Source organism: Prionailurus bengalensis, chromosome D3 (assembly GCF_016509475.1).
Source record: "Prionailurus bengalensis isolate Pbe53 chromosome D3, Fcat_Pben_1.1_paternal_pri, whole genome shotgun sequence".
Classification (NCBI taxonomy): Eukaryota; Metazoa; Chordata; class Mammalia; order Carnivora; family Felidae; genus Prionailurus; species Prionailurus bengalensis.
Genome location: NC_057356.1, coordinates 67957270 through 67981159, shown reverse-complemented (window position 1 = coordinate 67981159; position 23890 = coordinate 67957270). Strand labels below are relative to the sequence as shown.

General features: G+C 54.2%; 1 protein-coding gene across 2 annotated transcripts in view; it reads left to right on the top strand.

The window, feature by feature from the left end:
- ZBTB7C (zinc finger and BTB domain containing 7C) overlaps positions 1-23890 on the top strand; it is a 351806-nt gene that overhangs the window by 239563 nt on the left and 88353 nt on the right. Inside the window, exon 1 of one of the 2 annotated variants that reach the window (XM_043558761.1) lies at positions 2611-2936. The exons of the other annotated variant lie outside the window; for it this stretch is intronic. The gene's annotated coding sequence lies outside the window, so the exon portion shown is untranslated. Of the gene's footprint in view, positions 1-2610; positions 2937-23890 lie in introns of those variants that run through there. 2 annotated transcript variants of the gene reach the window in all.

Here is a 23890-nt window from a genome sequence, read left to right as displayed (position 1 = left end):
GGCGGGGAGCGAGAGGGAGGGGTCCACAGAGGGCCCAGGAAGAAGCCACATCCCAAAAGGAAATGCACAATAACAGATGTAGAGTCCGGCCAGCCCAGAGCCCCTTCTGTGGGTGGCTTTGGTCGCCTCCTCGGTCCCTTCCCCCACCCCACCCCACCCCACCCCTCCGAGAGAGACGCCTTTATGTTTCTGTTCCCAAGAGGCACCTGGCACGGAGACTGAGAACAAGGAGGCAAGGCTGGAGGGGCCAAGGGGTAGGGCTCTCCACTTTTTGCCCAGAGCCCTTCCGAAGGGCGTGTCCCAACTGGGCACACACAGACAGTGATTAAGGAGGAGGGGGGGGAGGGATGACATTCACTGTCCACTGCGGGGGCCCAGCCGGTGGGCTGGAGAGTGGCCAGCCCTTCCCCCCCAGGCTCTTGGCCGCAGTATCCTCGGCCCTGGCACCACCCACTGGCCTACTCAGACACTCCTTCGGGTTGGGGCTGGAGCCCTGCTAGGAGGGGCCGCCTGGGGGCAGGCTGGGCTAGGCACCGCAGCTCTCCCCCACCCCTCCTGGCAGCCTCCCTCCACCACCCCTCTGCCTACATCCAGCTCCAGCTGGGTTTGAAAGACGTGCTCCAGTCCTCCCTCCCTCCCTCCCCTGAAAGCAGTCCCTGCCCCTGCCCTGCGCTCTCTTTCAGCCAGAAGCTGCACCTATAAACTGGGTCCATCACACAGACCCCGACCTGCTGCTGTACCCACCTCGACAGCCTTCTCAACCAGGCCGGCTGCCCCCTCCCCAAGCCTTCATTCCCGCACCTGACATGCCTTCCTGCTCACGGTAGCACAAACTTCCAGAGTCGCCTAGCCTACCTCCTGGAGCCCTCTCCAGATGATCCCTGTCTTCCTGACTGTTCTCAGCTCCTTGTCTGCTATGCAAAATTAGCACCCTGTCTTGATGGACCCTGCACCATGCGCTATGGGCCTTGCCCCACACTGGCCAACCCTCGGTGCTTTATCTCCCCACCAGACGTGAGGCCCACCCCACGGCACCCACCCCACCCCACCTCTGCCCAGGGCATTGAGGCAAACCCCTGTGGGTGCACGACAAACACTTCTGGACTGATACTGATTCCGTCCAGGTCATGTGGTGGCACTTTTGCCTACCGGGTCTGGGAGTGGAGTATGGAGTTACACATGATTGGATATTTAATTAGTGACTTTGTGGACAAAGGGATTTGACTTTTCGTTCTTTGGCTTGGGTGTTCCGGGAGTACGTGGTTTTTGATAAAAAGCTATGGAGTCATCCAGTCTTGGAAACTGTCCACCTGCCCTGGTTAAGTGCTTCCCCTTCTGAACTTCAGTGACTGATTCCCTGATTTAGCACCCCCTCCCCACCCTACTCCACACCTCCCTGGCTCTGAGACCCTCTGTTGCCTGGCACACCATCCATGGCCCTCCCACCACAGCAAGCGGGGACTGACAGACTCATCCTTGCCCTTGCCCATGGGTATTTACAGTTTTAGAACCACAGGGAGAGACCCTTCCTGCCTTCCCGAAGCAGTTTTGCCTGCCTGGTACAGGCTTGGTGCAGGGCGTGGCTCACAAAGGAATGAATCACTAACACTGGAATTTCAGGCAGGGGGCACCTGTTGGAGGAGATATTTTAGTGGGAACCATCTTCCTAGTGTTCTTGACCTTCATGGACTGACGGACCTTTGGGATTTACCTTTGACTCTGGGGTACTTTAAGGCTAGTGGCCTGGCCTTGGAAGAGGGGCAGAGGCCACAGAGGGCCAGGACCCCCATTGGTCTCCTTTGGTTTGTGGGGCTTCTCCATGGCACGCGGAGATGCTGATCACCAGGGAAGAAGAGCTCCCCTTGGCTCCTCCCATGTTTCTGAGAACTGCCAGCCTAGGTACCAAGGGGTTAACGACGATTTCCCCCAGGTGAAGGACAGTTCCAGGGGAAAGAGGGATGACAGAGCCAGGAGCCTCCCCACTGGCAGTTTTCAAAAAGGGTGTAGCATGTGGCTTTAAGGAGCAGCTTGGGAGAGGGTGCTTTGGCCACACCTCCCTGTGATTGGTGGTTGGCCCACCCCACATGCGGACTGTTGGATCTCCGGTTGGCATTTCTGAGTCAGGCTTCGAATCGAGACAAAGCAATGGAAAGCCTGTCAGATATGTTTGCTGTGGGTGAGCCCTGTCCGCGGGTGCCCCCGCGCGCAGGCCCCTTGACTCCACCTGGGCCAAACGCAGGTGGACACCCTGGTGGAGGGAGCTGCCGTTCCGTGCTTCCTTCCTGCACTTCCCTCTGTTTTATATGCCCCTTGAATGCTTGCAGTACAGTGTTTGATTTGGTGAAGTTACATTCAAGACCCTTTGAGCAGAAGACGTAATTCTGGTAATTTTATTGGGCTCAGGTTTCAGGCAAATGGAAGTAGAATTGCCTTTAAAAACAAGAGACACACAGAACTGAGTCAAACAATAATAATAAAAGGCTGCCCTGGTTTGAGAAGAGTGGTAAGGCATTTTGTGAAACATTCAGAGGGAAGAAGAAATAACTGAGGAGACCAGGAGAGAGGCGCGGGGTGGGGGGATCCTTTACCGCCCCTACTTTCATTTCTGCTTTACCTTTAGGAAAGAGCTTCGTTTGCGTGCTCTAAAGTGAAGCATAAAGCGCCACTAGTGAAGTTGGTCCTTGTCCCGCGCTTAGCAGTACAGGTGGACGACAGGGGCTGCCTGCCAAATACTTTGGTTGGAGGGAGGGGTGGGAGTGCTCTCTTCAAAACCACTCCTGGAATGGCTTAACTCGCCCAGCGCGAATCAATGACAACCTCCCGCCGGCCGCGGCAGGCTCCCCTGAGCAGCGCTGCCGCGTGGATCCCCAGCCCGGGACCCTGGCGGCGCGCAGGACACGGCCCGGGTACGAGCGCGGCGCCCCCGGGGCGGCCAGGTGGGTGTGCGGCGACCCGGCCCGGGCGGCGGGGCGGCGGAGGGAGGTAAGCGGGGAGCCCTTCGGGGCGCCGCGGGGACCCCCTGGCCCCGGGCGTGGGCTCCGACCGGCCGGATGGGAGTGGCGGCAACGGCAGCAATTTCAAACCCGCTTCGGGCCGGCCGAGCGCGCCGGGAACACGGGGGCCGGGGCTCCTGGGCTACCGGCGGGGCGCGCGGCCGCGTCCCTCCCGGCCGGACGCAGAAGAGAGTCTGGAACTCTGTAGAGCAACTCTCCTGGCTTGCTCCGTGCCCGCGGCCCTTGCGGGCAGCCTTTGGTAGCGGGGAGAGGGGACAGCGAGGCGCGAGGGCCGCTACGGAAGGGAGTGGCGGACAGACGCGGATCGTTTAAATTCCCTCCCTCCAAAAAACCTCGGGCTTCCCCGGGGTCAGATGCAAAAGTTGGGTTTGGGGGACGAGGAGCAAAAGCAGAGGCAACTCGGGGCAGAAGTCCAGGGCCGGACGGGGGGGGGCAGAAATTAAAGGGGAGGACTGGCAGGAGTCGCCGTTGCAAGCTGGAGAGGGTCGCGTCGCGATCCTTGGGCGGGAGCCGCGGGCAGAGGTGGGTGGGCGGGGGATCCTTCCCTGCGCTCCGACCTGGGCACGGTGGGCGGGACAACTCCCTCCGGGCCCGTGGAGTCCAGCCGGGGTCTCGAAGCTCCCGGAGCCTCAGGTGGGCCTGGAGACCGGAAGGGAGCGGCCCCGCGCGCCCCCATCTCTGCCGGCGCCCGCGCGCGCGGCGCCCTCCGGAGCGCCCGGTTCCCTGCAGCGTGCGCGGCGGGGCCGGGGAAGCACTCCGCAAAGAGCCCAGCGCGGAGCATCCCGAGTGGGGGCGGTTTTCTCGTGCCTGTGGTGAGCACTCCGGGGGGGGGGGGGCGGGGGGCGCCCGGTGCGGTTGCCCCAGTTTTTGGCTTGTGTTTTTCTGGCTGCGGGCAGGTGGGGCAGGGGACGACCGCGCTCTTTCTTTTAACCCTTGTTATTAATGAATTCCGAGGACTCATTGGCAGGCTGTGGGCATAACCCTTCCAATCCCTCTAAATGCAGAATTTTGAAAATGGGAAGGAAGTGGTTGAGACAATCGGGCAGTTTTCTCCAGATTCGATTGAAGATTTTGTGGGAGGGGAGGGGATGGCCCTGCTGGATTCAAGTTTAAGCTCCACTCCACCCAGTGATGTCCTGGGGGATGACAAGGGTCAGGAACCCCCTCTGGATAGATCTCCAGGAAAGGACAGTAAGTAACCTGGCTGCCCTGGTTGACCCTCTTGCCCTTAAGGCCCAACCTGGACTGAAAGGGAGAGGAAAGCCGCCCTCCCCCAAACGGCTGGGGTCTCTGTCTCTTAGGGCTAGTGCTTGGGGCGGGGGGGGGGGGGGGGGGGGGGGGGGGGAAGAGTACCACTAGGGGCAGTATCTTTAGCACCCCCAGTTTACAGTGAGGAGGGACTGAGTCCCAGGGGACCAGCAGAGTCCGGTGCTCCTTGCCCAGAACCATAGGACCGACCCCAGTGCCGCTTGGGCCCTGAGGCCACCAGCCTAGGTTCCAGAACTTCATGAGATTGGGAGATTTGGATCACACCAAGCCCCCCCGAGACCTTGGGGAGACACAGACAAGACTCAGGCCTGAGCCACCACTGAGGGGTGGCCAGCACAGAGAGATGAGGGTTGCAAAGAATAGCGAACCTGGGTAGCAAGTAGACTGTCCTCAACAGACCTCTAGGAGAGCCACTCTGGGATCTGAGCACAGGCATTTTGGCAGCCAGTGATGTCAAGAAAGGCTGCAGATCGGAAGTGGTATTGGGGCAGGACCTGGTAAGGAGGAAGACCAGAAGAGCAAAGGCGTGGAGGTCACAGAGCTTTAGGCCTATCTTGTCATGTCTGTGCTGGGAGATAAACCAGAGAGGGTGCAGGCAGGAAGGAAAGGGACGGGGCATTGAGAGAGCAGGTGCCAGACTGGGCTTGGCACACATTATCTACTGTGAACCACGAAAGCTGTCGGGTATGAATGACCAGCCCCACTTTGCAGAGGAGGAAACTGAGGCTTAAAGGGGTTAAGTGGGCTGTCCAGCTGATAAGTGACAGAGCCGGGAATCAAAACTGCCTGTTACACCGCACATCCTTTAGAATCTTATACTCTAGTTGGGGAGAGGGGAATCACCTTGACATAAGTTTTATTTTATTTTTTTATATTTGAGAGAGAAACAGAGAGACAGAGAGTGAGAAGGGGAGGGGCAGAGGGACAGAGACAGAATCCAAAGCAGGCTCCAGCTCCGAGCTGTCAGCACAGAGCCCGACGTGGGGTTCAAACTCACGAACCATGAGATCATGCCCTGAGCCGAAGTCGGACGCTTAACCGACTGAGCCACCCAGGCGCCCCAGGAATCCCCCTGATATAATGACAGCACAACACGAAATAGTATGTAAGTGTTACACACAATATTAACTGTTTTGAACCTCGGTTTCTTTCCACTCCGTCAGTCAATCATTTACTCAACAATGACTGTCTTGTCTAATGTGTGATTCCAGGCACCCTGCTAAGTGCGGGGCATACGTTCGTAGCTGAAGTCCCCACCCGGTCCCTGGGCTCTATTCAGTGGGAATATAGCAACAGTACATCCTTCAGCGGGGATCGAGTGGATGAAACGCGACAGTGTGTGGGAAGGTGTTCCAGAAGCACTGCCCTGAAGGAGAAGCGGCAGGAAGCCTGGGTGAAGAGGACGGGTGGGAAGTTGGAATGATGAGCTGTCCCCAGGCTGCAGTCACAGGGACTCATCCCTGGCTCAAGAGGACGCTGTGGGGTGCACACAGTATCCAGGAAGCTATTGGAACCCCCCGTGGCTCAGATTATCAGCTTCCGGTTGTGGGTTCCAGTTCTGAGATGAGCTTTTAGATTTGGCACATCCCAGCTGGAGATGACAAGAACCCTGTGCAGCCTCCAGGAGGGCTGGCCCCTCTCTGGAGCAGGGCCAGCCAGGCTGGGAATGCCCCAGAACATCGCCCTCCTGATGCATCAGCTGTTGCTCTGCGGCCGGGGTGGCGCTTTCCACACCCACAGGTCTGGAGCTCCAGCTCTCTGACCTTCATCCGACCACCGGGGAGGCTTGTCCAAGTTCGCGGGACTTGGTAGCAAAGCCAGCACTGGACCCCGCGTCTCTCGGCCATCCGTAATCCTCAGGGCGGCTTGCACTAGCCTTCCAGGGCATTTCAGGGCTCAGCTGTAAAGACCACCTGCTCGTGTCTCCACTTCAGTGCCATTTCCTGCTGCTCCTGTCCATCTCCATTGAGCCGACCTGACATATCCGTCCTCATAAAATGGTGTCAGATGAATCTTTGAGACAGAGCAGCCATAAATATTCCTAGGACATTTGGCTTCTTAACTCTCCTTCCATCTTCAGCGATGTAACAGGCATAAGATAACTACCTCTAAAATTAACTATCACTTTTGTGAGGAAGGTGAACTGATAAATCTTGCCTGGAAGCTAAGCCCACCTGAGTGATGTTCCGGGGCCTTCCTTCTCTAGAACTGACTTCCGGGAGGGACAGTTTCCATGGTGTTTTCCTTCTTCCTCCCCAGCACCCCGCCCCCACCCCCGCACCTGCTTTTTCTTAATCTCTTGTGTTTGGGGTCACGAAACCATATTGCATTCCCTTTTGATGTCACGGTGCCTGAATATAGGCATTTTCTCCCGATGTTGAGATTATCAGCCTGGAAAGCGCGGCGAGCGCCCAACTGGCTGTCCTGTTTGCAGCAATTACACAGGTGTATAATTGCATGGGGATGTTTGTTTGCTTAGCTCTTTCTCAGCCGTGCAGCCCTACAGGTTGGGCCAGGGACAGAGCTGTTCAGTTTATTTTCCTTTGGCTGGGAACTTCAGAGATGAATAGAGGGAGGGGAATCTGGGGTTGAGAGATGGTTGCCAAGGGCAATTTGGAGTCTCCTTCATATTAGTCAGAGATTGTGTTTTTCCTTTCTGAAGCTGCCTGCCTCACAGCGACTTCCACGAAGGATTTTTCCCCCCATCTGTGTGTGTGTGTGTGTGTGTGTGCGTGCACGCGTGTGCTTGTTCGTTTTTGTTTTGATTTTTCACTTGCTGGACTTCTCATGACTTAGCACACAAAAAAAAATAGCTTGGGGAATGGGGGTGATGAAACGGGGCCTTTAAACAATGCGTTCTCCATGTCATTGCTTAATAAATTTGAATACTGATAGACCCTGAGGTATCATGATGGAGTGAGATGAGTAATTCCTTTGAAGGGAGAGTTTATCTTCAGTGGATGACTTTGAAAATGGCCACATAATTTAACTTTCCCTCTGCACGTCTTGAGCCTGTGTTTGGAAAAAGAGGAATGTGGGCCGTCTTTCCGTCGAACTCCCTTTCGTTCCTTTGGCAGACCCCCCCCCCCCCATATCGGGGCCTTGTCTGGGAGAGCAAGTCAACTCGGCCCCCTACCCGCTCGTAGTCACCCCTGCGCCCCCTCCGCCATGCCATGCAGGAGGCCGGCTAGGGAGAAGGAAGCTTCCCCTGCGGGTTAAGAGCTCTCCCCCAGTGGTGGCCTGGCTCCTGTCCACGTGGAACGCAGAATAGAGAAGCTGGCAGGAACGAAGCCTGCCCGTCCTAGGGCAGCACCCTGGGGCGGGATGTTCCTCGTCGGTGGAGAAGTGAGTTCATCCTCTGAACAAACTGAGTGAAACAACACTGAGACTCCAACCTGGAAAAGTTGCCTAATAATAGAGTACACAGTCTATGTCGGCGTTTTCAAATTAGATACAAACCAGAAGCAAATGTGCACGTGACCCACCCACATGATGTCATAGAGCCGAACTTGGCACACTCATACGCCCAGGGCTCTTGCTTTCTTGGCTATGGATTCTGGCTGACGATTCTGTTACTGTTCAGTGGTTTCTGGAGTTAACAGGTCGGCCCATTGGTCTTTGTGAAGTTACAGGTAAAGACCACGGGAGAGGTGACCGTGACACCAGTTTGTGTTGACGCTGGCCTTCCTTAAGCCTTAGGGAAGTCAGGCCTTAGGGAAGTCTAGCGGAGGATGCATCCGTTAAGCAGAGCTTGAATGATGGGAAATTTTCTAAGTTCTTAACAATAACACCTTTATTAAGATATAATTAATGTACCACACAATTCACTCGTTTAAAGGTACAGAATTCACTGGCTTTTAGTATATTCACGTATGTGCAGCCATCACCGCAGTCAATTCTGGAACATTTTCATCATGCACAAAAGAACTCTGTACCCATTAGCGGTCACTCCTCATCTGACCTCAACTCCCCAGTTCTAGGTCACCAACAATCTACTTCTTGTCTCTAAACAGATTTGCCTACTCTGGACATTTCCTATCGATGGGATCGTGTAGTATGTGACCTTTCATGACTGGCTTCTTTCACTTTGCGTAATGTTTTCAAGGTCCATCCATTTGTAGCACGTATCCGTGCTTTATTCCTTTGTGTTTGTGAATGATATTCCTTATGGGGGGGCATACCACGTTTTATTTCTGTATTCATCAGGGGTGGTTGCTCGTTTCCGTGTTCAGCTCTTGTAAATAATGCCGACGCGAACATCTGCGCACGAGGTTTTGTGTGGACCTAGGTTAGCATTTCTCTCGGGTGTTTACCTGGCGGTGGAAGTGCTGGGTCATACGGTATCTCCACGTCTTACCTTCTGGGAAACTGCCAGACCGATTTTCCCAGCGGCCGCCCCACTTTACATTCCCACCAGCAGTACGTGACGATCCCAGACTCTTCTCCACATCTTTGCCAACGCTTGTTGGTAGTATCTGCCTTTTTTATTGTAGCCGTCGTACCTTCTAAGGGTTTGTGTGCTCAAAGAAGCACCACCCAGGAAGTATTCTGGATTCAGCTCAGTCACATTTGTTTGCCATTCTTACGGTGAGAGCCATTTCGACTTCCGGATCGTCCTGCATGGCTGGGGTTTCCTCTGCGTGTCTGGATTCCCTTCCGGTTTTCCCTGTATGTTTCGGTAGAACAGTTCAGGGTCCCACAGTATGACACGGGGCTTGGTGCTCTCATTCTCTTTCCCAAAGAGAATGCTCGAATGCTCCAGAGAGCTGGCGGTGGGGTCGGCTACCTCAGCCCCACTCTCTCCAGCTACAGCTGCTGATGGGAAAGCCAGGCCTTGGGAAGGGAAGAAACTGACCTAATGGAAGTGAATGTGGACAAGCTATTCAATGTTTGGGGCTTTGAATGGAGACTTCACCAAGATCCTGACCTTTTTACTCCATTGGATGACCCCTTTGGGACCACAAAGAAAGTTGGAGAGCTCTGACATCTTAACCGGGCGATGCAAGGCTGCCTTCTTGCTTGCTTGCTGGGGCCCTGAGCCACCAGCAAGGCCCACAGATTCATCCACAGTTGCTTGGTGTGGCTTAGCGCTCCATTTCACACTGGGGCTTCAGCTCCGTGATGAAATCGTTTTATCCCATTTTCATACCTGTGGGACTGGCTGGGGTAACACTCTGAACAAAGATACATTTGAGCTGAGAGAGACGGAGAAACTCACCTAGCTTGAAAGACTGCCAAAGATTACAAAAAATTACCTGTTCCCCAGAACATAACTGCCGTGCTGGTCAGTGGCCATCCTGGGGCACCGTGTTCAATACAAGTAAGCCTCAGTACCAGAAATTCATTCCTGTAACTTCTGGGAAGTCACTGTCATGGACTTTGGCCGGTATGACCCCAGGAGCAGCTTGGGTCAGGCTCTGCTACGAATTTGCCCCTCACCTTCAAACCAGTGCGTAATGCAGCGGCCCCGAAACCTGATTAGAGGTGATCGCCTATGAAACCTTTGAACAGATTACAGGTGCCCCGGGCCCCACCCAGGAAGTACTGAAGAGGAAACCAGTTGTAGGAAAGATGTTTATGATGGAGGCTGAGAACACAGGTTGGCCTTTCTGGGCCTGGGTTTCCGTTTTCTTTTCTTTTTTTTTTTTTTTTCCAACGCTTATTTATTTTTGGGACAGAGAGAGACAGAGCATGAACGGGGGAGGGGCAGAGAGAGAGGGAGACACAGAATCGGAAAAAGGCTCTAGGCTCTGAGCCATCAGCCCAGAGCCTGACGCGGGGCTCGAACACACGGACCGCGAGATCGTGACCTGGCTGAAGTCGGACGCTTAACCGACTGCGCCACCCAGGCGCCCCAAGGGGTTTCCATTTTCAAAATGAGAAACGGGACTAGATTGGTGTTCTTCAAAGGGATTCACCGCGCTGATCCAAAAACAGTTGTGCGTGTGTCTCGTCTTGCACAAAATTTTATTTGTACCAGGCGGCTTCTGCGGCTGAAGAAAAATTCAGAGGGCCCTCGAGTAGATGGTTCCTGACCTTCATCTATGACAATCCTGAGCATCACCTTCTCAGAGGACCATTGTCTCAACTTCTCAGAGGGGGGTATAGGAGGAGGAGTTGATAGCTGCTTGCTAATGGAGTCGTGCTCCATAGGGGCCCAGGCTGCCCTGGCTGGCGGAGTGCACAGCTGTGACATGGAAGAATTCTACCCAGCACCCCTTTCTTCTCCCAACCCCCGTGATGGCGTCCTACCCGCTTGCCTTGAAGCACCCAGGATTTTCCTCCCCTATTTCTACTACTATGTCTAATGGCCCAGCGTGTCCTTCACTCACTTATCCATTCACTTAACCAACATTTCCCAAATACCCCCTACAGGTACCAGATGGACTGCCACTCCATCTTGGCCCTCAGTAGGCCAGCACATCTTAACCAGACAGGCAGCCTGAGGCTGATCGCCGGAGGGGCAATTTCAGGGCTCCTTGATTTGGATGCAGCAGCGTTTTGGAGAGGCCCAAATTCCTGGCACGTAGGTAGGGCGACCCCACCTCCAGCCCTGTGTACGAGCTCTGCCTCCCAGCCCTCCCCGCGCTGAGGCTCTGCTCTCATCTGGCTGCTGGGAAAATGCTTCTGTCATCCCGGGGGGGCTCAGCCAGAGACGTGCCCTCCTCCTCAACTCCCACCTGCACGGAGCCTGGCAGGCGGAGGAGGGGAGGGGAGGGCTGCTTTCCTCCGAGATCTGAGCTCCGTGCTCCAGCCCTTGGCTCCCACCCCGTAACCCTGACTGGACAATTCACAGGACAGCTGTGCTCCAAGACTGAAATAATCACTGTTTATGAAAGCCGTTGCAGGGAGGGGGCGCAGGCGGAGGAGGGAAGGAAGGGTCGCATTTCTGCCTTCCAACAAGAGAGGCCAGGTGAGGCCCAGAGCCCTCTCCCTCCCTTGCGCGTGAATGCACACACCGATGACGACACTAGGACATGAGAGCCCTGCTTTAGGGTGCTTTGAGAGATTTTTGTTTTGTTTTGTTTTCTAATGAAGAACCTTGAAGGCTCATTTGAATAGGGATTAATGTCTCTGTGGTCTGGACCTGCAGAGAAGGAGAAATTCTAGAAGGGTAGAAGTTGCAATAAAAGGAAGCAGGCTTGGTCTGCCACCTCCCACTGATCGGCGAGGCCTCCTTGGTTGGGGACACGTGTTTGAGGCAGATTTCTGGGCATTGCTGTATTTTCCTTTGGACTGTGTGTGTGTGCATGCCTCTGTGTGTGTGTGTGTGTGTGTGTGTGTGCGCGCGCGTGTGTGTCCCCTCGGTGAACTCCACACTAAGAATACCGACTGCCTAAGCTGTGAGTTTTCAACCAGGTGACAAGGACCAGTTATGAAGCCTCCGTGAGTGTCTTCAACCCCTAACTTGTCATCACTCCATTTTGGCAATTTTTGTGGAGGGCAGCGAAACAGGCATTTACTGTAGACTTTTTTTTTCCCCTGGTACTTCCATGCTCTTCTTTCAAAGTTCAAATTCCTCTACCTCCTGGGGTCTGCCCAGCTGGAATTATTCTGTGTGCCCAAGTCACCCCACAGCCCCCCCCTCTTAGCACCCCTGCAAAAACTCTCACTCAGTCCTCTCTTTCCGATGATCTGACCCAGTTATTAGGAGATAGCCGGTGCTTTGTGCTAATTCACGTCAAGGTGTAGAAAACACTGGGTGCCAAGTGACCCCCTCTGCGGGGCGTCCGTCTTTGAAAGAGGGGACTCGCCAGCCCACATTTCTAATGGTGGCATGGCGATAAGGCAGAATAAATAACGCTGGGCAGAGCACGGGGCGGTTCATGTGGGAATGGGGACATCCGTGCTGGAACTACTTCAATCAAGCGACTTTGGTCCCTGCTTGTGATGCCTGGGCACAGAGGTGGCCTGGGGAGGGGGGCGGGGCATGAGTTGAGAGGAGGGTGAGTGACCGGAAGGAGGGTACCCTAGGGTGCACCGCAGGGAGAGCTGGGCAGGTGACGATGGTTTCCCTGTCTGTAGGCCAGGAGGTTGCTTCAAGGTAACGCTGGGGGTCACCCATCTGGCCCAGAAAAGCTGGGAAAAAATGAGTGAATGCAAAGATGGAGCTAAGGGGTGCTTGGGCCTTGGGGCAATGGGCCCCGTAGCTGGCCCCGTGCACATCCAGCTCTGGGGTTCTCAACTCGGAGGCTCCTCCTCCCCACCCTCTTCCTGTCGGGATTCTCTGCTGAGGGGTGCATCCCTACACCATCTCTGCCCTCCCTCCACCCCACTCCCGTGGTGCACCCTCTGAGTGAACCTGGCCTCCAGCTCTTAGAAGTTTTTCCAATAACATGGCGGTGAACTCTTTGCAGACCCAGGCAGAGGAGAGAGCCTGGGCGTCGGCCAACCCAGAGCCTGAGTCCATGCTGGGTTGAAAGGCCCAGGCCAAGTGAGCCTCATGTGGAGGGAGCCAGGAGAGGATGGGTGGGGCCCCGGGAGGAGAAACTTCCCTGCAATCGGAGGGGCCATGATAGGTGATACCTAACCAGCAAGGGCAGAAGTGGCCAGACCCTGAGTGGCCCTAGAAAGGACAGGGAGGCAGCTCTCTGGCCCTCACCTTTCAAAGGTGATCATCCATACACCCAGTTAAGACCAGAACTTGAAAATGAAGCAAGATGCTATAGAATCAAGTGTCACGCTCAGCTGAGTGGTCCGGAAAGATAGCGCCATTCAGGGTCAGAGCAGTGGGTGAGGGGCAGGGCGCTCAGGAGAGGCTTCACCAAGGTGCTCTGAACTGGGACTGAGGGTGAAACAGCGTGGCACAGCCTTGTGGCACATAGGCTCTGGAGCCAGGGCCGGGTTTAAGCCCCAGCTCTGTCATTTACAGTCTCTGTGGCCTTGGGCTTGTAACTTAACCTCCCTGTGCTGCACTTTCCCCATGTGTAAGATGGGAAGGAAACCTCACCGGGTTGCCATGAGGACTGAACAAGGGAACTCCTCCGTGCCCAGCCTCTACGTGTTGGCCGTCACCATTTGGGCGGGATGAATGGCGATGCATCACAACGGCCCATTCCAGGCAGGTGGGAGCAGGTGACACGAGCATTTGGCCAGGATCTCCCCTGGAGGCGGGAACTGTCTGAGATTTTGGAAAGAAGCTGAGCAGCACCCTGTGGGAGATGGGAGTCCAGAGTCGGTTTCGGGTGCCTGGATTAAAGCCCACTGGTGGTCATGTTGGGCAGGGCTGGGCTCTGAGCCCTGCTCTGATGGGGACGGAGGGGACAGCACACCAGGATGTCTTCAAGTTCCATGGTGTCACGGGGTAGATTACAGATACGGTTCTTCTAGCGTATTTAATAAGAAACCCCTTAGGCTTATGACAAAATCCTGGCCTGCTCTCAGATTCCGTCGATTGACCAACGCTGGTGAAGGATTATCATGTATTTTCAAAGTATTTATTACCAGCTATCAAATCAGAGCAGGTAATGAAGGCGCGGGGTGGAGGGGGGGGCAGTGATCAGCATGAGAGCTAATAAAGGAAATAGAAAATATTAGTACGTAAACTGCTAAAATGATACCCACTGAAGACATGAAATGTTCTAAAAATGGTGTTATCACCAAAGAATGGCCCTGGCCGAGTTCACAAAGCTTTCCACAGCATGCGTTGCAATGCTCGGTGCTATTGCAGTGGCCTTGTGCCCGCCGCCCTGGCTGCCCTGTTCTTGGCAGGGCCCTTCCGGGATCACTTGCCTGAAGCGCACGAGGGAGAGGGTTCTCCCTGGTCACACGTTCTTAGAATGCACCACTGGCTATCAGAGTGGAGTCACGCCACACCGCACGAGAGACATCTGCTGGACGGTGTCTCCCAGGGCTGTCTGGGCAGGGTCAATGCCCTAGATGTCCTAGTCCACTGGGGCCACCCGACGAGGAGAGGCAGACAACGTTGGAGTGTCCCAAGGACCGCTTGCTCCAAAAATCCTTCTCCACAGATGGCAGAGCCAGCATATGGGTCTACCTACCCCAAAGACCACACTCTCGCCATGTTGCTTGACTGCCTCTTGCAGCCATTGAGTTGTTATGGCCAGCACCCCTCCACCCTGCCTCCCGGCCTGCTGGGACCTGAGCGCCAGGATAGAGAAATCCTGAAACAAGGTGCTTTGACGGGTGGTTTCCCAGGCACAGAGAGCTCCCTGTACTCTCTGTGACCGGGGGGGGGGGGGGGGGGGGTTCCCCAGCAAGGTGGCCGGCAGCCAGTGGCTCAGCGGGGCAACAGCGGATGTCTGGGAGGCAGCCAAGAGGAGACACACTTTTGGGGCTGGGGAACCTTGTTCCTCGGGACGTTATTGAGTCCAGAGTCTCATTCAGGAGTACGAACCCTTCTGTGGCTTCAACAGCAAGAGGCGCTTGCTGGGGGACAATCCCTTAGCCTGCTTTCTAGTCTTAGGTCATCCACCTGTGGCCTGGTCACTGTGGACTTCTTGGAAGTTCTGAGCTTTGGATTACTTCATCGGTACGTGGCAAAAATTACAGCTGCCTTCTGAGCTGACGGAAGAATTCAAAAGATAAATCATGTACCACATCTCCGGACCATGGCATTTCTCCTGTCGCTGCAGAAGAGCGAGTGATTAGATCAGCCGCCGTTGCCCCTGCCTTGACCTGGCCTTCGATTCCCTCCTGACCATCCCTATATTGGCAGAGGGGCTTGGAGAGAGGGTGACAGCGAAGGGTGACAGCGAAGGGCTTTCTCCCTAACTATCTCTAAAACCCTTCCTTTCCATTTCCCAAACAGGCGTCTCTGCTTTTGCATTTTCTTACTCACCTCTGCTCCTTGAGGAACCGGAGCCCCTCCAGGGTCAGCTTAGACAAATGGACAGACACCAACTAGTATCCCAGGACTATTCCCAGTGCCCCAGCCAGTGAGGGCAAGCACCCCTGCCTCACTCCCAAGGCCCTGGGACCAGCCAGCCACCACCCCCCAAATGCTCTGCATCACTATGCCCCAAAGGGCCCGTGGTCCTCGCAGGGACTCTTACCGCCGGTTCTGTTGGCAGGCCGGCAGGGATGGGCACACACACTCCTGTCCCCTGCACCCAGCCAGCTATCTGTAACAATGATAAATGTAATCGATAATAGCATAAGCAATAATTTAGTAGTGAAAACATCTGAAAAAGGCAATTAGCAACAAAACACCACGATTCTCCAAGGTAGTTGGTTGCATTTTGTTTGGCCCTGGGGACGATGCGGATTCTGTACGAGCGTGTGCTGTTGGCTCCTGGTGAAGGTATATTCTAGGCATCTCCTAACCCATTCACATGGGGGCACCCATTCCCACCTTCTCCCATCTCCGGCTCGCTTAGGGGTCTCAGACAGGCAGACAGACTGTAGGCTTCGCTTGGCTTTTTCGTCAACCCTGCAAAGTTCAACATTACTAGGTGAGGGTCACCATGACCCAAAGGAACAGATGCCAATTAAAGGGGCCCGGTTTACCTGGAGAGTGAGGGAGATAGTACCCAGCTCGTGATCCCCAGGTCGTGGGGTTAACGTGACAACTGAAATGATTCCTCGCAGACAGCTTTGCCTTAATTGGCATTTTTCCTGGCTGGCTGAGCCCTACAGGAAAGAAACCATCTCACTGTCCCCAGGCTACCTCACCTCCTGTCCATCAGGGAACCCCAGAGCTGAGCATCATACATAAAATACGAGAGAACCATCTCTTCTTGTTAATAAACAGGACTGCAACGTGTATGTATTTGTATTTTACAAATCCATTACTAAAAAAACTTACTTGACAATTGCTAAGGAGAACCGTATTTTCAGAGTATATCTTACAACATTTATTTCTACGTCCGCTGTTCCTCTAAGCGCTTACAGTCTGAACGACAAAATTAACCCTGAGTGCTACTGTGTGCGTTATATTCAGTGTTGCAGTCCCTGTTTCTCCAAGGTTGGGGGCTCTGGGCAGATGGTTAGAAGGCAGAGTTCAGTATGAGGATGTCAGAGTTCCCAGGGAATCCACTCCTGCAGGAGGTGGAGGGAGGGAACTTGAGGGGCAGAGGAGACACTGATAATGAGCCCCAACAGCTTCAGCCCAAACCATAGGAACTTTGGAGCTGAAATGACCCCTTCTGGCTTGTCCCAGGTTGGGTCAAAACGCCCTGCCTTAATAGAGCCCTTGATGCCTTAGGCAGGCATTGAATGTGGGTGTCCCTGGACAGGTATGTCTTTGGGTCAGGTGGCTCTGCAGCCCAGGAAATCCTCCAAGGGCTGTTCTGAGCTGAGGGCTGACCGCTGACTGCTTCCCAGCAGCGAATGTGGAGCGGGACCTGGGTGGCTCACCTCTGTGCCCTCTGCACTCTGTACATGGCTCGTCTTTCTCGTTAGTTTGTAAACTTACTGTAGACAGGAAGTGTATCCCATAAGGCCCTCTCCTCCGCCCACAGCCCTTGGCTTTGCATGGAGCCAAGCACATGATAGGTGGCCATAAGGCAGTCAGTGATCCATGCTTCGGTACCGTTATAGACAGCAGGCTGGAGGTCTCCGTGCCTGGGGACCCATCACCCAGGCCACAGCTGCCAGGAGGGAGATGCTACAGTTTAGGGTGTCAGCCAATTTGGACAGAGCCCCAGGGACAGGCTCCTCCCAGCCTCACCCCTCCCTTCTACAGGGGGTCAGGGTCTGGTGGGGGTGGGGGTTGAGGATTACATTATGTGAGTTACATAAGCTGCTGCCATTGTGTCTGTTCACGCACTCCTTCATTCATTCATTCGTTTGTTCATTCGTTCATTCATTCATTCATTCATTCACGGAGCATGCCCCAATGAATCTGGCACAGGGTCACAGAGGCACAGGGTGTGGGCAGTTTTCCTTCGTGGGGCAGACTGTATATACAGCTGGACGGGGACTCCCCACTCCCCATTCTGGAACACTCCCTCCCATTCCAGGGAATTCTTGCTCATGTTCATTTGGCCTCTGGTTCTCGCCTCTCCCTTGGAATGCCCCCGCCCTGCTTCCACCCCGTGCACTTTGCTGCCCATTCCAGATGCTTCACCGGAGCGTGTTGTAACAGATTAAGTCAGCCTGATGCCTGCGCTCCCAGCCTTCACCAGCCTCGCTCTTCTGAGCCCTCTCAGCGAAACCAGCTAGAACTGCACGGCAAGTGGGGGTAAATGGCACCACTTGCTTAGAGGCCCCTTTCACGGGGAACTTGCACACGGGCAGGGCAGCACGTGTGCTCTCTACCCTCACCCCCTACACAGCCTGCTCCAGCAGTCCGTGCGCCTCTAAAGTAAAGATAAAATAACGACTTCATCTTCATAAGAGAGAGAAAGAGGAGTAACAATCGAGGTAGTCCAAAATCAGAGAATGGTGATACCCATTTTCTGCCATCCACTCGGTTGAATATCGTATACCGTGAACAGGACAAACGCAGACCTCGCCCAGCAATGTGGAAGTGGATGTATGAAGCACCATTAAAAGAAGTAACAGAACAAAGCTTGTGCTGCCCACGCCATTGTGCCTCCACCAGGCTGTGCTGGCATCCGTGTCGTCCATGCAGATCCCCCTTCCCGCCCAGCTCAGCTCAGCCAGCTGCGAGCACCTCCCCCAGCACAGGCAGGAAACCTCCCCAGACTGTAAGTCAGCAGGGACCGTGGGGTCTCACGGGGCCCCAGGCACAGGCCGCTTCACACTTTAATTCTCCAGCTTCGCCGCTGCTACACCATGAGAAGCCGGCCTCCCCGGGGCCCCCCTGGAGCCCTCAGGACAGCAAAGCCACCGTGTGCCCGGCACAGCCCTCTCCCTCTCTCCGCACCCTCTTTGGCACCAGGGTCCTGCAGTCCTCTGCCTGTCCTCTAAGCTCTAATTTCAAGGACTCCTCCAACATGCCTGCCTGGCCAGGTGCGGACTCACGGCACTGTTCTTGCTGTCTCTCCTGCCATCCCCCGCCCTGCCGGACTGCCTCTTTTCATCCAATCCAAAGCTTCCTTGAGGATGACTGCCCATCGGTTCCGCACAGAGCTAAGTCCAGAATCGCGTTTGCATAAACGGGAACGCATGGGGTGCCGGCTCCAAGGGAACTAAGAGAGGGGAACAGGTGTGGTGTGAGTAAGCGTAAGCATGGGGCAGGGATTCTAGCGCGTGCATTTCAACAATTGCCCTTGGATATTGTGATACCATCAACAAAATAGTTTTAAGTGAGCGTGAAGCCAACACTGGAAAGGAATGAAAGGAAGGCTGGAGCAACCGTGGAAGGCTGTAGAAGGTTGACGATGCACAGCAAGGACAGCTTGGCATGTGCCAGGAAGGGGGAAGGCTCTGGTGGGGGCAGAGCACAGGCCGACCGTGAAGATACAAACACACGGGAGCCTGAGAGTCGCTTATGTAAGATTTTTGTCCCTGCACGGGTGGTCCACCTTCTCTTTCTTCTCCACCCGTTCTTCTTGGATCATGGCCAGGCTCCATGGCCTGGAGGTCTGTCCCTGAGAGATGGCTCTCTTTCAGCTGGGGTGGAAGACAGAGAACGCGCTCCCAGGCCCGGCTCTGTGGGAAGCATAGGAGCAGGCATGATGGAAAGCGGCTGCCTCCCCGGGAGGAGCCCTGGGACCGCCCTGGGAGGGCCGTGTCAGCCTGAAGGTCAAGACAGAGACCCCCGAGGTGCCCACTTACTCTCCTGGAGCCTCCCAGGGCCCAGCTGCCACCTGCAGCCGTGTGCCTTCCCTTCCGAGCTGATGCTCCAGGAGGACTCAAGCGTGCAAACTTACCATGTGCCTTCCCAGCCTCACCTGCAGGCACGTCAGGGGGGTCCCGGAGCCCAGATTGTGTGTGCACGGTGCCAAAGAAGCCACCCAGTTCAGTCCCCGAGTAAATCGTTGATGGGTTGACGAGAGGATGAGGTTCAGTATGGTCCTGCCCTTTGAGGTGTGCTGAGCTGTCAGCACAGAGCCCGACACGGGGCTCAAACCCATGAACCATGAGATCATGACCTGAGCCAAAGCCACCTGCTGGGCGGCAGGTTCAATCTCCTTTGCTCCCCCCACCACTCCCCTCCCCCAGAGCCCAGTCACACAGCCTGTCCTGCTAGCCCGCGTTCGAACACACATCCTGGACCTGACCCCTCCTCCGGACCTCCGCTGCCACCTCCAGCTGCCTAGCGCCCTCCGCTGGCTCCGGAGCTCCTGCTTCCCGGGCTCTGATCTGGAGTCTCCCGGATGTCCTCTCCCCCAGAATCATCTCGTTAAAACATAAATAGGATCTGTCGTTCTCCAGCTTCAAACTCTCAGGGGACCCCACTGTGATTAGATTCTAAACTTACTCTGGCCTAAGCCTTTGCTAATCAGAGGTCCGTCCTTGGACCAGCGGCTTGGACCCTACCTGGGAGCTCGATGGAAATGCAGGATCTCAGGCTCCACCCCAGACCTACTGAGTAGAAATCTCAGGGCACGGTGCAGGTTACTTTTGAGGAACCCCAGCCTGGCAGACCCAGTGAGATCCGCTCTGTCCCGTTGACCTCACTGAGGGCCAACACCCTGCAGATTCGGACGGCCCCTTCTGAGCCCCCAAATAAAGGAGACCCCCCCATTCCTGTTACTTACAATTCTATTCTTCTGTTTTACTTTCTTCAGAGTGCTCTTCCCCATCGATGAGATTATTTATGTTTTTTGTGATATTGTATGCCTTCCTACTAGCTTCCTGAGGGTAAGGCCCGGCCAATTCTGCCCTCCCCTGGGTCCTCCCAGCCTGTAACAGTCCCTGGAGCACCCAAACAAACCATCACGTATTTACCGAGCACCTGTGCCAGGCCCGTGCAGGGTTCCCCGAGCCCCCCGGGAGTTTGGGGTCCGACTGGGAGGACCTGCCCGTCACATGTGAAAGTTCATTCAAAGTATGGGAGCTGACTACGAATGAGAAATGCGCCCAGACCCCCCAAAGTTCATCTGCTTGTAAAATGAGAAGGCAAGGGAGGTGCCTGGTAGTTTTAGGGAAGGAATGTGTGGAACATAGGTCTTCCAAGAATGTGGGGCTGGCAGCGGGAAAGACGACGCTTGCCTGTTGGTTGGGCTTGCGGTGATGTTCTGGCTCCTTCTTGCTGGGTGGAAACAATCAATCTTCAAAGATTAAGAAAAGCGGGCACCAGCGTTCCTCACCTCAATCTGGATGGAAACAAGGCAACGGAGAAAAAAAATAGCCTCTAGTATAGAGGCTTGGTTCTTAAAGTGTGTAGTCTGGACCAGCGGCATGGCCTAGGATCTTGTTAGAAATGCAGAATCTCGGGCCAGGAAGTCCAGGGGAGGGACCCAGCGATCTGTGTTTTAAGAAGCCTCCAAGGGAGGCATCTGATGGGCGCTGGGTTTTGAGAGACTGGTGGGATAAAAATAAATCTCCTTTAAGAACGGATACGTGAGGGGCACCTGGGTGGCTCAGTCGGTTCAGCGTCTGGCTTCGGCTCAGGTCATGATCTCGTGGTTCGTGGGTTCGAGCCCCACGTCGAGCTCTGTGCTGACAGCTCGGAGCCTGGAGCCTGCTTCGGATTCTGTGTCTCCCTCTCTCTCTCTGCCCCAACCCACTCTCATTCTGTTCTGTCTCTCTCAAACATAAATATTAAAAAAATTTTTTTGTAAAGAAAAAAATATGTGAAAAAATACATTTGTTATAGAAAATTTGGAAAGCCAGAAAGGTACAAAGTTGAAGGGATCAGTAATTATACCACTCAGAAATAGCTCTGGTTAATACTATTAATATTTTGGTATAACTTCTTGCAGACTTTTGTAAAGCACTTGTGTAATTTTTTTTTTTTATTTTGTCTGTATTGGGATTACGCTGGATATTGTGCTGCTTCTTTTCATTTAACATTTTAGCTATGAGCATTTTCTAATCATTCATAGGAAACGCACTGTAATGGCTTCACATTATTCACACACATTAATATGCCGCAATAGCTAAACATTTGGTTTCCAGTTTTCCCTAATATAAATAGCACGAGAATGAACACCTTGGCTCCAAAATCTGAATATTTTCTTCTTTTTTAAAATATTTAGTCTTTAGAGTTTTTCAAAAGTTTTTTTTTTTTTTTTTTTTAAGTCATCTCTATACCCGGCACGGGGCTCAAACTCACAACCCTGAGATCAAGAGTCACATGCTCCTCTGACTGAGTCAGCCGTATTTTCTTAGGCTAAAATGCTACAAGAGGAATACTCCGGCAAACACTGAATACTTTAGGTCTCCCTGTGAACGTTTGCCTATTTAAAATGTTTTAAAGCACGTGTATGTAACACATATGGGCAAAGTTAAGGTATCAACCCTATGAAGAGCTTCTGAAACCTTAAGAGAATGGCACCGATCTTAGTGGCATAAAAGGGGGGGAAAGGAGCTGACAGTTGACGGATGTGGGATTGCATGTGGCTAATGACCGGTTCACATATGAAGCAATTGTTGCCCCGCCTCGTTACTGATGAAAATCCCCAAGTTAAAGCTCCCTGATGCTACATTTTTTTTTTTTTTTAATTTTAACTCGTCCATTTCACAACGCTGTGTCAACGTAATAAAAGCAAAGGTGAAGTGAAACAGATATTCCCCACCCAGGTCTTCTGGAAGGAATAGAAATCAGTACCGCTGCTCTGGAGACTAGTTTGGTATGTTTTGACTAAAGCTTAGCTCCTCGCGGATGGCTCATTAGACGTCACAAAGGCTCCGTCCACAGAGCGTGTGATGCCCAGGCGCTGTTTTAAGTGTTTCACTTGTGTTGACTTGCTGAACCTTCACAACCATCCAGGGAGGGGCTAGTGATTATTTCCATTCTATAGATGAGAAAATGAGGCCGAAGCGGTCACGTAACTTGTATACGGTCATGGTAGGAGATTGACTGAGCTAAGATTTGAACCCGTGGAGTCTCCCTGTAACACCCATGAGCTTACGCTCCGTGGAAGGCTGTCTTCGCGTTAGGTCGGAAGCTGAGGGACAGAAAGGCTAAGTGACCCTCCCAGAGCCACCCAAGAACTTACCTACTTGGCATTCATTCATCTCTCTCGGTTACCTTTCATCTGCTGACGCTGGCCGTGGGTTCTGGTCTGCCCTGCCTGCTAGACACCCTTCATGCCTTTGAGGCACCTGCATTGCAGATAACGGTAAGGAAAGATTCATGGTTTATAAAGCAAGCTGACAACTCGCTTTGCTCATGGAGGGACTGGTATGCCGTGGGATAGCCTGTTTCTGCTTGAAAATAGACCCGTCGTTTCCATGGCTGCTGGGTCCTCGGAGTGACGGAGGCAGCTGGCTAGACTCCCAGCTCTAACCCATCCCTAGGAAAACTGCATCACTGGAAAGGAAAAAAATGAAATCCTTTCTCGGGTCACAGCTTTTTTCTCAGGTGCGCAGAGGTGTGCTAAGTACCATGGGAGACGCGAAAGAATCAGAGAGCAGAGCCTTTGCCCTTGAGGAATGTAGCACCCTTTTTCTCACAACGTGACCGGAGAACTAGATGGACTGGGCGGTGCAGGTCCTGTGCCTTCTCTCTTCCGACACCAGCTTCTGGTGGGGTTGACCAGGAAGGCTTACTGGAGGAGGTGTCCCCTGAACGGGTCCTGGAAGGATTTCAACAGCAATATACAAGGAATGATAGACGCAGACCCACAGTGGTGGCAGGCTCAGGTGTCCTCAGAAAGTGAGCATTCCGGATTGGCTGGATTAGGAGGTAGAGGTAGGGGAGAGGTAGGATCCGGCCGGAAATGTAGGTGGGGTCCCCACAGAGGAGGCCTTTGAGGGACAGGCTGAGGAGTGTGGCCCTTGGGCTTATCTTTGTGTCCCCCAGTCCCCAGCACAGTCCGCGAGAGTGCCTAGGACTTGCCAAGGGCTCATCGGATGTTATAGCAAGTGAGCCAGTGATAAATTGAGTGAGTGACGTGGACCCTGAAGGCGGAGCCAGGAGGGTCGTGATTAGAGCAAGGTCTTGTTAAGACAGGTGTTGCTTAGCTCTGCTGATATGAACAGAAGTCCCAGGCAGGGAGGTGAAGGACAGGTAAGGTGATGCCCAGTAGAAGGGGATTTTGAAGCACCAAGACTGGGAGGAGAACCTGCGAGCACTGGCAGAGGCCACGCCCCCCGGGAAATCACTGACAGGTGTGTGCTCATCCTTTCGCACCTGCCAGGATCTCTGGGAGAGCGGCCACACCCCTCTGGGACCCTGCCAACCCAGCTCTCGTCTCCAGACTCTGATGGGCACTAGATTGGGCCCCCGGCTCCTGTCTGGGTCTCGGAGCGTTTGCTGGGCCACCTCTGCAAGGCAGCCTGTAACCACGAGGTGCCTGGGACTTGTCCACCCTGGACAGGAATGCGCAGGAGATGTGGGCTGGGGGAGAAAGGGCCTCGGGCCTCGGCCAAAGGCAGCTTGATTGTGTTACAAGAATAGGTTCCACGTGACAGGCAGGACGGGTGCCCTGCCTGATGTGGACCTCCGCCGAGGGAGGCGTAGGGTAAAAACAGAAGCCAGCTGCCTCTTTGTCCTCTATGCGCTGGCTCTGTCAGCTTCTCGCTGTGGAACAGCAATGCAGGAGCCATGCTTGTTCAGCATCTCCCCGCGTGGGGCAACGAGAGGATGATGGGCACGTAGTGGGCCGGCTCTAAGTCTGCACTGG